Source organism: Talpa europaea (assembly GCF_964194135.1).
Source record: "Talpa europaea genome assembly, chromosome: 11".
NCBI classification, from domain to species: Eukaryota; Metazoa; Chordata; class Mammalia; order Eulipotyphla; family Talpidae; genus Talpa; species Talpa europaea.
The window spans coordinates 79,956,276-79,973,822 of NC_140078.1; positions in this window are offsets into that span (position 1 = coordinate 79,956,276).

Consider the following 17,547-nt stretch of genomic DNA (forward strand, 5'->3'; position numbering starts at 1 on the left):
AGAGAAGACCCCTTACACTGCTGTTTTGGAATCTAGTGATGTGGTAGCAGGAAATAAACTACAGAATTATCATAGGACCTGGCAATTCCACAAGTAAGCATATGCCCAAAATAAAACTGAAAATCAATGCTGAAAGTAAATCCTGTGCACACATGTTCACAGGAACATTATTTACTATAGCCCAAAGGTGGAAACAACCCAGGATCCCATCAGTGACTGAAATGATAAACCAATTGTGTTATGTCGACACAATGAAATATTAATGGGTCGTAAATAGGAAGCAAGTACTGACAGATACTACAATGTGGATGAACTTCCAAACCATGATGTTCAGTGAATGTAGTGAGAAATCAAAGATCACAGAATGTAGGAGTGACTGTTTTATGGCTGCAGGATTCTCTGTTGAGATAATGAAAAGGTCTGAGGACTAGATAGTCAGTGGCACAGATTGCAAATATATTAATTGCCACCACATAGTATACATTAAAGTGGTTAATTTTATAACATTGTGGATTTAATATTAATTTTTTAAAAAGGGAAAACAATGGGAGAAGTCTATAAAATACACCAGAAAAGAAAACACATAAAAAATGGGTTAAAGATGGATAGAAATTAGGTAAACATTTCATATTATAATATTCTTCTTTTAATAAGAAAGGCATTAATGGAAAATTCTACTAAGTAACAAAGCTATAAAAATGAGACTAAAATACAAGCATAGCGAAAAATGAAAAAGTGTGTCAGAAAGTCTAAATATACCAAATGCCCAAAGAAGGAAATAAGTCATAGATAAAGATAGTCACCATTAGGGAAATCATTGGAAATGAGTTTTTGAGTCAGGGACCACTGATTATATAGGAAATAGAAAAGAAAAAGACACAACTTACAAAATTTTCCAATTTTGCAGAAAGTTCTTGAGAATGTGACTCTGGGTTTAAATCAGCACTTTAAGGCAGATCATGTCCCCTAAGGAGCCTTAAACCTCTGTCCTCCCTTCCCATCCCTACCTTTGGATTTCTTATCCAACCCACCAAGTTAACTCATCTACAAAGTCACTAGCTACAGACAGACCAGTAGTTCTATTCCTCTGTCCCTGGACAGAAATAGGGGCGGGATGGAAAAATGTTTGCCTAATTTCTCTCCATTGATAACCCATTTTTCATGTTTTCCTCTCTGGTGTATATTATATACTTCTTCCATCCTTTCTTTTCCCCTTTTCAAAAATTAAGAATAAATTTATATATTATAAAATTAACCACCTCATGTATACAATTTAGTGACAATGAATCAGTGGAATAAGTGCCAAGTTTCCCTCCATAGAGTAACTATATGTACATTTATTCCTTGATTCCTTGATTAAATAATTTAATTTCCTGGAATTTTTTACAATGAAATGATTAAAATAAAATCAAATTTTGTGTTCATTGATTTTAATACATATTAATTCATAATTTAAATAAATGAAAACACTTTAACATCCAATACAAAGATGAGATCATAAACGGCTTGTGATATGTTTATAGAAGAGAATATCACATCTATTAAAATGACCTAATAGGGACCTTCCTAGTGACCCAGAGGTTAAAATCTCAGCACCATCAAGCTATTTCCAGCCACTGCAGCACAAGTTCCACCCCTGACCAGGGAGCTGACCCATATGGCACAGCTGACCTCTCCTGTCTCGCCTGCTGCTCTCCCCAGCAGTGAATTTCATTAGATCCACCTGTTCTGCTCCCCACTCTGTCTCTGATGAATCCTCTTACTCCCCACACCTCTGGCCTACACCCCAGTTCTTGTATGTATACATAATAAAAATAAAAGATAATAAAAAGATTAAATGACCTATTCGAATGTTTTTCAAAGCATAAATTCTACAAATAAAAATTAATTGTTGGAACCATTTTATTATATTCATGTTGATGTGATGGATAACAAGCAATACTGATTTTCTTAAATTCCCAGGTTTTCTATAATGGTTCCTTACTGCTTTCAGAATAAAAAAAAATAGTTTAAAAATATATTTTAAACTATTTAGAATTTGATATGTATCCTGGATGCACATCACTTTTCTCTTACATTTTGTCTTTACTTATGTGTTTTAACATTGAAATAGTAGAATTATAAAATAAATTTCTTCCACAGAAAATCATTCTTTAATCATCTTTTACTGGAAGAGCAATCAGAACCTTTTATTCAATTAATTCTTTACTTATTTATGGACCTGCTTTATTTTCTTCATTGTGTCTCTCCTTCCCTTTTTTGTCTTTCCATTTCCTCTCCCCCCCCCCCGCACCATCTCAACCACACTGCAGATGCTAACCTCTTTTTTTTTTATATCAGAAAATTAATTTAAGAACAATCTGGTATAATAATTCACCAGGGAATTTACCATAACATCAAATTCTTGTTAGCCCCTTTCTGCCATCCATAAATGCAGTTAGGCAACTTTATTTCACATTTATTTCACATTTATACTCAAATTGCTAATTACCCACCATTAGAGGATGTTCATGTTCATTTGTTTCTTGTCTTCCCTACCTATTTTCTCTTTCACCATTATAAGAAGGTAATCAGATTCTCTTTATGTCCCTTCCTCAGTGCCCTTTACAAATCGATAACAGAATCGGATTTAAAGAGACAGAATACTTTGAAGGGATGGTGACAGGTGCTACGGATGGGGAGAAATGTGAAGGTAGTGTCCTGGAGAAGATAGGAAGTTTTGGTAATTAGTGGGTTGGCAGTTAGTCTAGGATGTGGGCATCACCCTGGGAGAGGTTAAGACTTCTTCGGGATGCCTTACCAGTAAATCTAGGACAATCAAATCCAGTCAAACAGTCAAAATGCCTGTTTGAACTTTCAGGCATCTGAAATAATCTTGTGTTCCAGGTCTGACAAGGATATAGCACAGCACTCTACTTCTGAGTGGTGGGACTGGAGGCACCTCAGTGATATGTGGATGGAGCCCACGATCCACTGTGAGAGAGACCACTGCAAATGTGGGGGTATGTCTTAAAACTTCTGAGTTTGCATTTCCTTCCCATCTGGGGAATGAGAGCCAGGTTCAACTAATATTATTTTAAAAGAAAACAAAGACCCACTGAATACATCATATATCCTGAGTTTGCGATTCAAGGTTCTTACCTGTCACAGAGAAAACATATTCATCGTGGCCTCAAATGTTTTTTTCATTAGCAATAAGCAGTTGCCACTGATTGCTCTGAGGGGGTCTACGGTAATGATAATGATAGTAGCTGATCTATCCTTACATAAAGCTTTACAAAGCAAAAAATACTCACTTTCACAGACCATTTGCTCCTCATAATAGCTTTGTCAGAAAATGAGGGATTATTATCGACATTTTCTATCAGAAGAGTGAGAACCAGAGTGTCTAATATGACTTGCAAATGTTAACCCATCGAGTAGATGCCAAAAATGTGTCAGAAACCCGAGTCTCCTGGACTTCATCTTGCCCAGCAGATAATGCATGGAAATACTGTCCATCCGACTTCTCTTAATATGGTTCTGTGGACAAACATAGAGACTGTAAATTATTTTTCCTTTACTTTCTTTATGTCTGATTTTCTGTTTCGTTCACTTTGAGTACCAAGAGTAGGGACAGAGTTTCAGAAGGTACATGCCAAAGGGACACACAGAAACTGTCCAAGAGCAAAATTTCAAAAGGTGAGTTTAAAAAATCAATGAACCCAATATCCAAGAGGCTAGGACATAAATAAAGTCTACAATTCTAGACAAGCCAGGGCATGGTGTGACCAGACCCCAACTTTTCCAAGATTTAGTTTTCTCATCTGGAACATGGACTAAAAATAATCATTCTATAGTATTTCCACATAGAGAACTGATACAAGCAGCGAAACACAGAAATGTAAATTATAAAATACTTTACAAATGAGAGTTAATTATTTCCTGTCTGTTCATATACAGAATTTCAGAAAGAATATAAACACTTTAGGTAGGGCAAGCATAACCTAAGGGAGAGAAAGCATCAAAATGCTAATCCCCAAATTGAAATTTTTAGAGCTGTGTATTTGCATAAAGCCTAAAATCCCTGCAAAACAGCTAGGATGCATTTAGTTACTTTTAAAAACCACATATTGAGTTGTTATTAATTTATTATAGATGAGGCAATGTTTTCCTTTTAAAAAGTTCTCTTCTTCATTGTGCCAAAGGCACTAGTAGAAAATTTAGAGTGTTTTATATTCCATAGAATATGCATAGTGATATCAATAATAAATAGCATTTTCCAGAGTATAGTGTGAGACACTCACTCAGAGAGCAGAGTCACTTACTCTTGTTGAGCTAAAAATACTGCAGTGACAAATTTCAGAAAGAAAGAGAAAGAAGAGAATTTTGTGTTTATTACCCAAGGGTAGAAACTTGCCTAAATGGTCCATAGTGCCCACATTATTCCCTCTCAATAATGCTGAGCATTGAAACCCCAATATATCCTAGTGCTCTTGGCTGTGACCCCCCTCCTTCCCCAGTGCATTTCATCTTTCATTTTCATGACAAAGATATTCCCATGCCAAGTACTGCCACTTGCTTTCAAGGAAAATCTTGAACAGTTCTGGCAACAAAAGACACAAAACTTTGTTAATAAGATGAAATGCCTACTGCATGAACAAATGCATCCAGTTTGTTTAACCTTGGTAAATTCCTGCACACATGACTGGCATCTCCATAATCAGAGCTGGGCATCTATTCCCATAAGTGTTTGTGTAAGCACAGAACCAAGATTAGTGTACTGTAGTGTCAGTGCCATATTTCCATAGTGTTTTGACCTTTCCACAGAAATAACTAAAGAAAAAACATATTATGAGGAGATTGACTGTAGATAATTGAATCCTGAAGTGAAAGAAGACATAATTGAGGAACAAATCAAGAAAAAATGTGTCTGTAAACATGAGATAGATTTAATTTTATGAATCTACAGTGTCATGGATATAGAATTCAAACTTCTTTGTTACCATTTGTGCAAACTATGTGATTATTGTTTGAATTTAAAGGATTCATATATGAGATTTCAATAGTAGGCACAGGCAAATGTATCTTTGAAACAATATAAAACTAAGTGTTTCCAATCCTATAACCTCCAAATGTTCTATGCAAATCTACTGGTCAAACATGGCCACTGGAGCAGGTAGAGGAGAGAGGTAGTAGGTGGTCCTAAAACATGGGGTGCAGGTCTTGCCTTAGCAATACATTTATGGGTGATCTTGGAAAAGTCCCTTTATTTGAATGAGTTTACAACTATAAAGGGAGATGATAATAGCTACACCTTCTACTCAATAATGTCATTAACAAGATAATCTCAGGAAGTACATATGAAGATTTATTGCAAATAAATTGCGTTAAAATCAAATATCATTTACCCCTATTTTCAGATCATGTCTTGTTTCCCAATTGATTTAATTACACTCGTGTTTTTAGAAATTTGCAAGAATTAGATAAGGAGATTAATATATGCACTGAATTATCACATTAGGTGAGAAAAACATTCAAACCAAGTTAAGGACAAATAACAAATGTTGGTGGACAGAACTATAATGGCAAATAGTGACCTTGCAAGCTTGAATAATTTTGTAGTTAACCTTAAAAGTCTCAATGTAAATAAGTCTCTAAATAAATTTTTAAAAAACAAATGTACCTATTTTCATCACTTATAACTCTCATAATATATTCTAGAAAATTTCTTATCCATTGTGGTCTGCTCTTTTTTTTTTTAGACTGAGGCCAATTTCATGTATCCATCAAAAATTTTATTTTGTTGTTGTGGGCTAAAAGTTAATTTCTGATATCCCTTTATAAACATACTTTTCTATTCTTTTTCCCTTTCTTCCCTCTAATAGAGAAGAAAATGGGATATCACCCTTTTGCTTCTGTATCTCTCAAATGTTAACATATATCATCCATCAACAATACTATCCATTCTTTGTACCAAGTGGATCCAGATTAACACCTTCTCACCATCTCTGCTGCAACCACAGCACCTAAGCCACACATTATCTCACCTAGACTTTGTAACATTCCCATCAAGAGGTTGTCCTGCTTTCTTCTTGTACCTCCCAATAATTTCTCAACTCACAGTCAGAAGGACCCTTCTAAAACTGAAGCCATCCCTCCTGGGCTCCAAACCGTTCCAACAGTTCCCATTTCCCTTACTCTTACTTGTCTTTGATGGTTTCGCTGCAGCCACCCCACACTACTGTGCAATTTCTGAAATGCACAAACATACTTTCCCTGGTTCTGTCTTCTCTGTCTGGAAGGCTCTACTTCCAGATACCTCAATTTCTCAATTCCTTCAGATTTTTGCTCAAAGTCACCTTCTCACATGTATAAACCCTGATCAACTTATTTAAAATAGCACCCTTCATTATTCTCTGTCCTCACTGACTTTCTTATTTTTATTTTTCTCCTCAGCACTCATTACCATATGGCCTATTATGCCTATCATGCATCTTCCTTATTTGTTAATTGTCAATCCCATCTTTAAGGAATAAACATTTGCGAAGAGAATTTGTTTGACCCTCTCTGGTGGCCTAGGGTTTAAATCTTAGTGAGTTCGATCCCTGGTCACGGAGGTGACCCACATGGCACAGCAGACCTCTCCTGTCTCGCCCCCTACTCCCCTCAGCAGTGTATTTCAATAAATCCACCTGTTCTGCCCCCCACTCTGTCTCTGGTGAATATTCTCACCCCATGCATCTCTGGCCCACACCCCAGTTCTTTTACGTAAACAACAACAAAAAAGCAATGCAAAGAGAATTTGTTTCACACAACAGAAAGACAAAATAATCTAATTTCTTATCTCTGGAAACATTGAAAGGACAGTTCCTACATGTGGAGTTGAGATTTGGTGGGGATATTTGAGTAAAGAGCTTGCACACAAATTAATTTCAGGGAAAAATATATAGAAAAGTGGAAACTACTTTTTTTTTTCCCCTGTATTAATTTTTTAAATCCTAGCCAATGCTATCTCGTAGTAGGCAGAGATTTAGCAGGGATTTTTCTGGAAAGGCATACTGGCATGTATAGTGATATTTTACACTTGTGTGCCTCTAACCCAATCCACCCACAAAGGTCAAATAACTATACTTCTTTGGCAGATGTGGAACTCAAGAGAGAGAGCTGTGTTTCCATTACCTCCAAAGATGGGGTTTCAGACCTAAGCAATGGAGCAGACCACATCATCAATTACCACCTCCCAGGATCGTGCAAATGTGAGTTTATATATGTACTCTGTATTTAGATGGATACAATTTCTGAGAGTAAGAAGGTGACTGTTGGACCCTTTTCCAGTATTAGAACAATGCGAAAAAACATAGACTAAAGACCAGATATCAGAGTTGTTCCACTCCATGTGAACTTGAGTTAGTTACTTTTTTATACTTCAGGTTTCTCCTCTTCATTGTTGATAATTGTAATAGTGCCCTCATAGGGAAGCTGAGAATTATATAGGCCAGTGTGTGTGTGTGTGTGTGCACGCGTGTCTGTGTGTGTAAAGGGTTTAAAGCAGAGGAGGTGTAAGTATTCTACAACTTTAGCTGTTAACCTCATTAGAGAAATGTTATAGTTTCAAGTGTGATTTTCTGCCTATAATAGAAAGAGAAGAAACAAAACAATAACGCCTTTTATTTACAAAAATTATGAAGGCCCAAACACAAGTCCTTCCTCATTTCTACAAGTGGGGTAGGTATCTTAAGTGTAATTTGAAGGATAGCTGTAGTCAAAGCAACTGTGGAGGGAGTGAAATAAAAAGCACAGGATCCAGAAGATGCTGGACAATGAATAAAAGATTAAAAGATTTAGTAGAAGAAAAATAAACACAAATAAACAAAAATACTGCTCAGTGACTGTCCGGGAAGGAACTTATTAACTAATCAAGAAAACCATATTGAAATCATGTATTTTAGAAACTTAACTGACACAATGGTCAAAATGGAATACATAAGAAAGGTCCTTTGGATGTTTATTTTTTTCTTTCTATAAAATCACATGACATCACAGAACTTTCTGAGGCACCTCATTATATAAGCAACTCAAGCTATTTTACGTGAAGTGCACACAGAACGAGCAAGGGCAGAGCAATCCAACCTTTTTTTTCCTTATTGAAAAGTAATTTTTGAATTGTCAAATCTGTGAATTATGAGACTGAAATATCACAGTTTCAAAAGCATAGGTACTACAGACATATGATTAACTGTTCCTCTTCACAGATTTCAAAATAAATGGCTTGATTTTTTCCTTTTTATCTGAACAATTATGTGAAAGCACAGGTTGGCAGTCTGATGAGTATTTTAACTCAAGTCAGAAATAGTATCCTACTGTAAAGTCTACCATTTTCAAATATATGGTGGACTCTATGGCAAGAATCATGAGTTTGAAACCATAAAAACACAGCAAAATAGCAGAAATCATGGTAATGTTTAAGAAATATTAGATCCAAATGTCTATGAGAATGCTTAGACATTTGCTTAGAACCACTAGCAAAGGAGATACCATTTTTGCAAGCAGATCTAATAAAAGGAGTTAATCATCAATTTTTGAAAGATTAATGAGGAGAGACCCTGCTCTATAAAGGACAATGAATCTGCTTTACAAAGTAGAAATCTGGGGGCCTCCCCGGTGGCGCAGCGGTTGAGCGCTGGGTTGCGAAGCTGCCCGCGGCCTCTGTGGTGCCTGTTCGATCCCCAGCTGCTCCCCGAGGTCGCAGGTTCGATCCCCAGCTGCTCCCCGGCCACCGGAGGAGGGTCCCACATGGCGCGCAGACCTCTCCTGCCGCCCGCTGCTCCCCTCAGCAGTGTACTTCAGTCCTTCTGCCTGCTCTGCTCCCTGCCCTGGCTCTGGTGAATTCCCTCACCTTCCCTCGCTTCTGACTGTACCCAGTGCATGTATAAACAAAAAACAAACAAATAAATAAATAATAAAACATGCCTCTATTAAAAAAAATAGAAATCTGGTTTTGTCATTTTTCTGTTTAAAATCCTTCCATGGCCCCCATTGCCTACAGTATAGTGTCTCTTTGGTCAGACTGGACCCCACTTGTTTCCACAAGTCCCCCTGTTTGGTTATTCCACAGCTTCTTTGTCCCAATCACCCTGACATTCTACACTTACCACAAACTGTTCTTGGTCTATTTCTACATATCCTTTTCATGTAACTTTGACATTCTCACATGCTCTGCCTAAAAGGCCTGACAGTCCATCTCAGCAGCACTCTCGTGACCATTTGTATTTTTACCTGATGAAATCCTTACCGATGCTCAGTTATTAAATCCAGCAAAAGCTCTCTCTGGAAAGGCCTCAGTAACCTTCGCTTTCTAATCTGGAGCATCTGGCAGGACCCCATGCCTCTTTCTAACCATGCATGCAGTCTGACTGGCACATGTTGACTTATTTGCCATCATTGGAAATACCTGTCCTTCAGGAGAAGTACTGTTTGTATCTTCAGTTTACAAATGCTTGGTGTATAGTGAGCACTCAAATTTTTTGCTTCTCGCTTGAAGAGAAAACATTTTTTGAATAATAAAAATAAAAGTTTGCATTTAAAGCCTCTTTTAAAAATACATTTCCTCTGCTCGAAATGGAACAATATTTTAATTATGGTCCCTCCTTCAATGATTTTCCTAATCAAGCATCTGAGTATAATTTTGTGGAAGTACCATAGAGTCCACTGGACTTAACTTAATTGTAATATAATAGTTTATCCTACTGAAGGCACCTTACTTTCGCTGATGTGATAATGATGTTCTATTATGAGTCCATTAGGGTATTCCTTATGGAGCCAGCATAGGAAACAAATGCTGTAATTTGCAGATTAATGTTTGGTTATGAAACAAAAGACTTATTCTTCCTTCCAAATGATTCTATGCTATTTGGTATCTGTCATGGAGAATGGGACAATAGGGAAAGGACAAATATTATAGTGAAAGCATAAAAGTGCAGTCACAGGCGAAACTGAATATGCTAAGAAACTCAACCGGGAGCCATTTCAGATCCAGCTGATACTGCTTCTACTTCTTTGTGCTATGCCCTTTTCATGATTAAAATTTTGGAACTTTCCATGGCTTTGTACCTGACATGGGCATTCATAGAAGTAGCTGTAGAACTCATTTTCCATTGAATGCTAAAAATTTAATTGTAGGAAAGCCATATTGATTATCTGAATGAATCAAGCCCTCTTAAAACTAACCTCAAAGTTAAATAATGTTTCCCACCAAAACCAAAGTGAGTTTGCATTTTGTATCTGCAGTGCATGCGGATGGCAGGAGATCTTTGACATAATCTTAAAACAACAAATACCTGATCCAGAAAAAAATGGAGAACAGCATCAGGAGGAAGACCCAGTTCCTGAGGGCACTAGAAATTCACTCAGTTATATTTTCCCACATGTCCACACTGTCCAACACATGGGACATCACATTTTTTTACATGGTTTCAGCTACTAACACTATCTTCTCTCTGTCTCACTTCTATTCTGTTCTCTATCAAGTCTGACTTCCCTTACATTCAACCAAAATTCTTCCTAACACTTTGAACATGTCCCTGACAAGCTGACACCTTATTCTTATCTACTTAATATTTCAGTACTTAAACATGAAATAACATTTGTTGTATTATAATCTGGAGCTCCTTGAAGGCAAGACATAAATATCACTTTACTTACAAACTGTCCCATCAAATATCGAATATTATGAATAGTAGTTCTCAATAATATGTGTACATGCTGATTATTTTTTTGAGCATTGGGAATTTAGTTAATTGGCAGTAATCTGACTGCCTGTATAACTAATCCATGCCTCTAGGGGTATTTTCATTTATTTTCAAAAGTGAATTGAAACAACTTATAAATTAATTACTATAAAACAGAGTAAAGTTGCATATTATAGCTCAGCTACCATGTGGAAAGCTATATATTAGCTATTGAACTTGACAGTGAATAGAAATGCCGAGTAGCTAATAAATAATTTCTTTTAGAAATTTTAAACTTATCTTTACAATTAAAATGTTTATTTTCATGAAGTCCTATAGAAGCATGTTATGGGGATACCGCTATGTATTTTTCAGTAAAATGTAATGATTTTAGTTACTTTTTTAAAAAGAGCATTTATATTATCCAACTGGATATTCTTTTTCCTAAACTGTTAGTTTTATATTAAAAGTAATTCATGTCAATTGGACATTTCTCATAACAAAATGGTGACAGAACACCATTAAATCCTCAAAAAGCAAAGAGAACATATATTTGTGCATGTAAAGAGGAATAATACAGTCTAAATATACATTGAAAAAGAAAAAGGTAGTAAGTGGAATTAAAAATATATTAAGGTATTGAATGATCATATAGAAGTCCTTTCAAGAAGGCTTGGGTGGGCAACCATTAAGAAATCTATTAATACAATTCTTCAAATAAATGACAAAGAAAAAAGTCATTCACTAGATAAGAGAGTTTTCTGCAATTAAATGTACACAGATATGCACATACATGTTTGCATTATAATGTAGCCAAATATTTATTTTATATATTTCAAAGTATTTAACAACATAAAAAATAATCATTAAAATGTAGAAAAGGGCATGAAATGCAGAAAAAGGACAATACTTCCTACTCTCAGAAAAATAAATTAGAAGTATTAAAATAGAACATGAAAAATCCCCCAAAATGTGGCCTTAAATATGCAACATAATTAAAAATCAGAAGAAAAATATACTACTATATATTATATATACAGTTATAATAGTCATATCATTCTGTTAAATAAAATAACACAATTTAAGAATATGAAAGCTTTAATTTGAAAAGATCTATGCATCGATATGTTCATTGCAGCTCTATTTAAAATAGCAATCTGGGCACCTGATAAAAGATGAGTGGCTAAGAAGAGCATTATATAGACGCACAACAGAATACTAATCAGCCATAAAGATGATATCTTGCCATTTGGTGACAACACGGTTGGAACTTGAGGAGATTATGCTCAATGAATTAAGTCTGAAGGAGAATGACAGATACTGTATTATTTCGCTCATTTGTGGAATACAGAGGGGAAAAAAGTAAATGAACAAACAAAACAAAAACAAGCTGTTAGACTCTGACAGTCTAGCCACAGAATAGTGGCTACCAGAGGGAAAAGAGGAGAGGGTGGGTAGCAAGGACCTACCATTTGGCAGTGAATGTTAATCAGACTTTTGGGGGTGGGATGTGTTGGGATATATACAAATACACTGGGTTGAGAAACAATTCATCTGAGGGCCTCCCCTGGTGGAACTGGCAGTTGAGCGCCACGGTGTGAAGCTGTCTACAGCCTCTGAAGTGCCAGTTCAATCCCAGCCGGCAGGCGAGGGTCCCACATGGAGCAGCAGACCTCTCCTGTCTTGCCCACTGCTCCCCTCAGCCGTGTATTTCATCAGTCTGCCTGTTCTGCTCCCTGCTCTGTCTCTGGTGAATCCTCTCACCCTCCTGTGCATCTGGCCTATACCCTGATTCTTGTATAAATAAAATAAACCTTAAAAAAAAATCTGACCCTATATGGAGCTGTAAACTAAAGTTACTTCAATAAAATAAATGACTGAAATGATACAGATTTAAATATTTAAATACACTTCAATTTATTTTAACATCCCATTTAAACTTATGAAATACAAACATTTTCAAGTAAAGGATTTTTGAAATAATACCTACTTATAAATAAAAAATACATTAACACCTTCTCTACAAATGAGAAAATATAGGAAACTTCATTTTATTCATATTCATTACATAGATATAAACTCCTAAGAATATCCAAACAAGAAATGTGAAGGGAATGATATGATTCATATTTTTTCAATAAAAGTGAAGATAGATAAATATTAACTTGTTTCACCAGATATTAAGTTCAAGAAATCAGAACTGCATTGTGCCAGAATTTGACTAGAAGAATATATCAATGGAACAGAATACTAATATCTAGAAGAGGCTCAGATGTCTTTAACATTTTTAATAAATCGAAGGTGGCATTTCAATTCACTGGTCAAAATTTGCCATGTTTATTAAATGAAATTGGAAAATCTGGTTTATTATTTTGAAGAAAAAGTTAATTTTCAGACCATTATTTAAATAAAATTAAATTCTGTATTGGTTTTCTATTTAAAGAGGAAAATTTTAAGCACAATTGCTTGAAGAATAATTTTAATTTGGTGTTAACTCTAAGACAGATAATGTACTGAGGTTATTATCATCTCTTTCTATATAAATTTGGCACTTCTCTTTCCTGATGTTGAGTGACAATTTCAAGGAAATTATTATACAAAATGATGAAACTGATGTATTTTGACATTAATCTAAACCACAGAGCCAATAAGTTTTGGAGAGGACATAGAACTCCAAAATATTATGGATCATCAAAGATTATATAGAAAAATAGGCTGAATAGATTATTTTAGGAAATGCAAATGCAAGTGTGAAATGAGACAAAAGCACAGTGAATTATGATATCACGGAAAAAAATAAGCAAGTAATAATCTATAATAGAACAAAACAAGAGTCAACTCACTCTTCCTAAGGGGGACCTCTGGAGAGGAATCTATGGGACAATTGGGTAGAACATGATGGGGGAGCCGGTAGGGGAATGGACTTAGTTTGTACATGGAAAATAATAAGTTGAGTCCAGTCTGCAGATGCTGACCCTTCTTGGCTCCTGTACAACCAAGCATTTGGTCATAATTGTTATGAATCACCATGTTTATAGGGTCGCTGACTAACCATGCTGTGCAGGGCTGGACCACTTCAAGGAAATACTAGACATATGAGTCACTACCTCAATTCACACTCTGGGAGAGTCTTTGGGGAATGAAAAGAGAATTTGACAGCTATAAAAGATATTTTTAGCAACGTTATAAAGCATAGCATTGTTTTTAAACCAGTAGATACAGACTGGTTTTAAAAAGGTTAGAAAATGATTAATTGATATTCAGTCTTAGGAAAACATCCAGCTTCACTGTGGAGAATGAATTGGAGGGATCAAGACTAAAAGAAAAGAGAACAACCTGCACCTCTATGTTTATAGCAGCACTGTTTACAATAGCTAAGATTTGGAATCAACCCAAATGCCCAAAAATAGATGACTGGATCAAGAAGATGTGGTACATATACACCATGGAATATTACTCAGCATTCAAAAAAGATAAACACATGCAATTTGCGGCAATATGGATGGCACTGGAAGGGATCATGCTCAGCGAAATAAGCCAAAAAGAAAAAGAAAAATACCGGATGGTCTCACTCATAGCAGGAATCTAGAAAACTTAAATAAGGGACCAGGAAAATGAATAACGTTAAGAAAGTGAAAATCAAAATCAACAAACAACTATGAACCAGAGACACTTTATGGGGGGTGGGGGGCGGGGAGGGGAGAGATTGGGGTCAAAATAAGGGGGTTGCAATTGTATGGGGAATATAAAAATAAAATTTATTTAAAAAAATTGAAATTGAAAAAAAAAAAAGAAAAGAGAACACTTAAGAGATTAGCTTATGATTTAAGTGGGAGTTAACATGACCTGTGCTAATGGAAGTGGAAAAGACCAGGAGGCATAGAGAGAGAAAAAAAAATCGATTGAGAATCAGATATAGATACAGACACAGAATTAGATATAGGCTGAGATAGAATTAAATGCAGATCAAAGCCCCTTAAACAGCACTTCTGTTGGTGATTCTTCAACTCTGATGAAATGATTTTTTTCAACATATCAGAAACTGATAGACTTATAAAATTAGCACCATACATGATTACCATGTGATCTTGATGGCACCCAGTAACAAATTGTTTAAGTCATTTTAATTGGAATTTTGCACTTTTCACATTACTGAGTAATACTAATAGTTCACACTTTAACAACTAGCCATGAACTAAACTCTGAGCGTCAGTGATCTATGCAATTACAAATTCCTTTTCTTTATCTTCACTTTTGGAGAAATATGCATGATATGATAAGCATGTATATGTATGTGTTATAGAAAATTTTACACATTTAGGGGCCTCCCTGTGGCACAAGGGGTTAAGACACAAGCTATGAAGCTATCCACAGCCACTGCAGCATGAGTTTTATCCCCGGCCAGGGAGCTACCCACATGGCCCAGCAGACCTCGCCTGACTCTCCTGCTGCTCCCCTCAGCAGTGTATTTCAGTCAGTCTGCCTGTTCTGTTCCCCACTCTGTGTCGGGTGAATCCTCTCACCCCACACACCTCTGGCCTATACCCCAGCTCTTGTATGCATAAATAAATAAATCTTTTAAAAAAAGAAAATTTTAAACATTCAAAGAAATTCTTTAACTTGTTAATAAACTTATAGACTGGAATATTGTCTGATGACCTTGACCTCCCCTCCCTTCCCCTCTCCTCCCTCCCTTCTTCGTTCTTATTCCAAGCAAATATCTATTGAGGGTTTTTTCTTCCATGTCTTTCATTGTTTTAGATAATGGGGACATATCACGATACAATGCATCTACACACCCATGGTTTCATGGAGCTTACTTTCCAGAATAGGGTGACACGTAATAAATAGAACAAATGGATAAATGCATTATATAGCATGTTAGAAGATGATAACTATTATGGAAAAAAAATGCTTCTGCAAAGTTGGGAGGATTTAAGTGTGGAATGATGATTGACATTTAAATAAGATAAAATGAGATTTTAATAAATGAGTTTAAGGTTACAAGGAGATTAAATTTGAAAAACAACATCACATGGTTCTTCTGAGGGCATGGAAATATTGTTTAGGGGTGATTTAAGCATTGTCTTTGGACAACCAGATAACGTTTAACATTAAAACTGCTAAAAGAAATCACATTGGGGGCCCCCTGGTGGTGCAGTGGGCTGAGGGCAGCGCTGTGAAGCTGTCTGCAGCCTCTGCAGCACTGGTTCAATTCCTGGCCAGCCAGGGAGATAACCATATGGCGCACAGACCTCTCCTGTCTCGCCCACTGCTCCCCTTGGCAGTGTTCTTTGGTCCGTCTGCCTATTCTGTTCCCCGCTCTGTCTCTGGTGAATACTCTCACCCCCTGTACCTCTGACCTGTACCTCAGTTCTTGTACAAAAATAAATAAAACTTAAAAAAAAAAAGAAATCACATTTGTCAACATAATCTTCATATTCATGATTGAAGATGGCAATGCCCAAAATTGCATACCAAGAGAATACTTGAAAAGACTTTTTTGGGAAGAGGTAAATTCAAGGGTTTAAGAGTAATGAAAATAAAAACGGAGATCCAGATCAATTAAAAACCCTGTGCTGCCCTTACTTCTTACTATAAAACAATTAAGAACCATGTGCATGTGAGTTAAATTCATCTTCTGAAAGGATATTTTTGGGAGAATCCTTCTGCCTCTTAATTTATTTCTTTCCTTCCATGTGAATTACCCCAGGACTTGACTAATAATAAAATCTGAACTGGAGGCACTCTATTATAGTTTCTGGGCATCACACTTGCAATCTAAAAAAACCTAGAAGTCAGAAAAACAATGCTCTTCTAGGAGTTCTCTAGAGTTATCGCTGTGATAGACATATTTCCATACTGGCAGATGCATGATAAATGCAGGGAGAGGGAAGGATTTAAACATGTAACTTCAATGAGTTACCAGAGTAATACCTCAATACACACTTTGGGAGAATGTGCAGGATCCCATAGCCTCCAATGAGTAGTAATGAATGAAAACAGACTGGGGTTGAAAATGAAATGCCTGATTCAGGTTCAAAATGAGCTTTCCAGAGTTAAGCAAAGGTCAACCTGGCTTCTTTGTGCCATTGGATCTCCATTACATGGTTGCTTTTATCTGGTGTTTCCCATTCCGCACTGAAATCCACAACTATAAAAACCACATAGAAGGATGTCTAAACCTTTTCAAGGGTATATGTGAAAATGACTGTGGATGGCTCTTAGTAAGAAAGGGGAGAATGATACAAATATATCTGATCACATGGAGCTTTGTAACTCATGGCAAAGTGTAAGGTTTTATTCCTACTCTGAAAAGAAAACCCTAAACCATTTAATGACAGGAATATTTGGTCTAATGTCCATGATTAACAGTTTATTCTGGGTGTTCCATCAGAGAGGGTGGGGGGGCAGCTGGGGGGCAATGAGGTGGTGGTGGTTGTAGCCTCCAGGGAGAGAAGCAAGGTTGGTTGCTGGGAGGTCTGATGTGAGAAGCACCAGTGTCTTAGCTATAACGGGAGATGGATTTGCTGATTGAATGTGGGGTATGAAGGAAAAAAAAGCATCAGTGAGGAATCTGAATTTTTCCAAACATTTGAGTGGTGATGAAGGCCCCATAAGATTATTTTCAATCTCTCTATTTTTTTAAAGATTTATTTATTTAGTTATGCAAGCACTAGGTACAGTAGAAGCGCGGGAGGGTGAGAGAATTCACCAGAGCCAGAGCGGGGAACAGAACAGGCAGAAGGACCGAAGGACACTGCTGAGGGGAGCAGCGGGTGGCAGGAGAGGTCTGCGCGCCATGCGGGACCCTCCTCCAGTGGCTGGGGAACAGCCG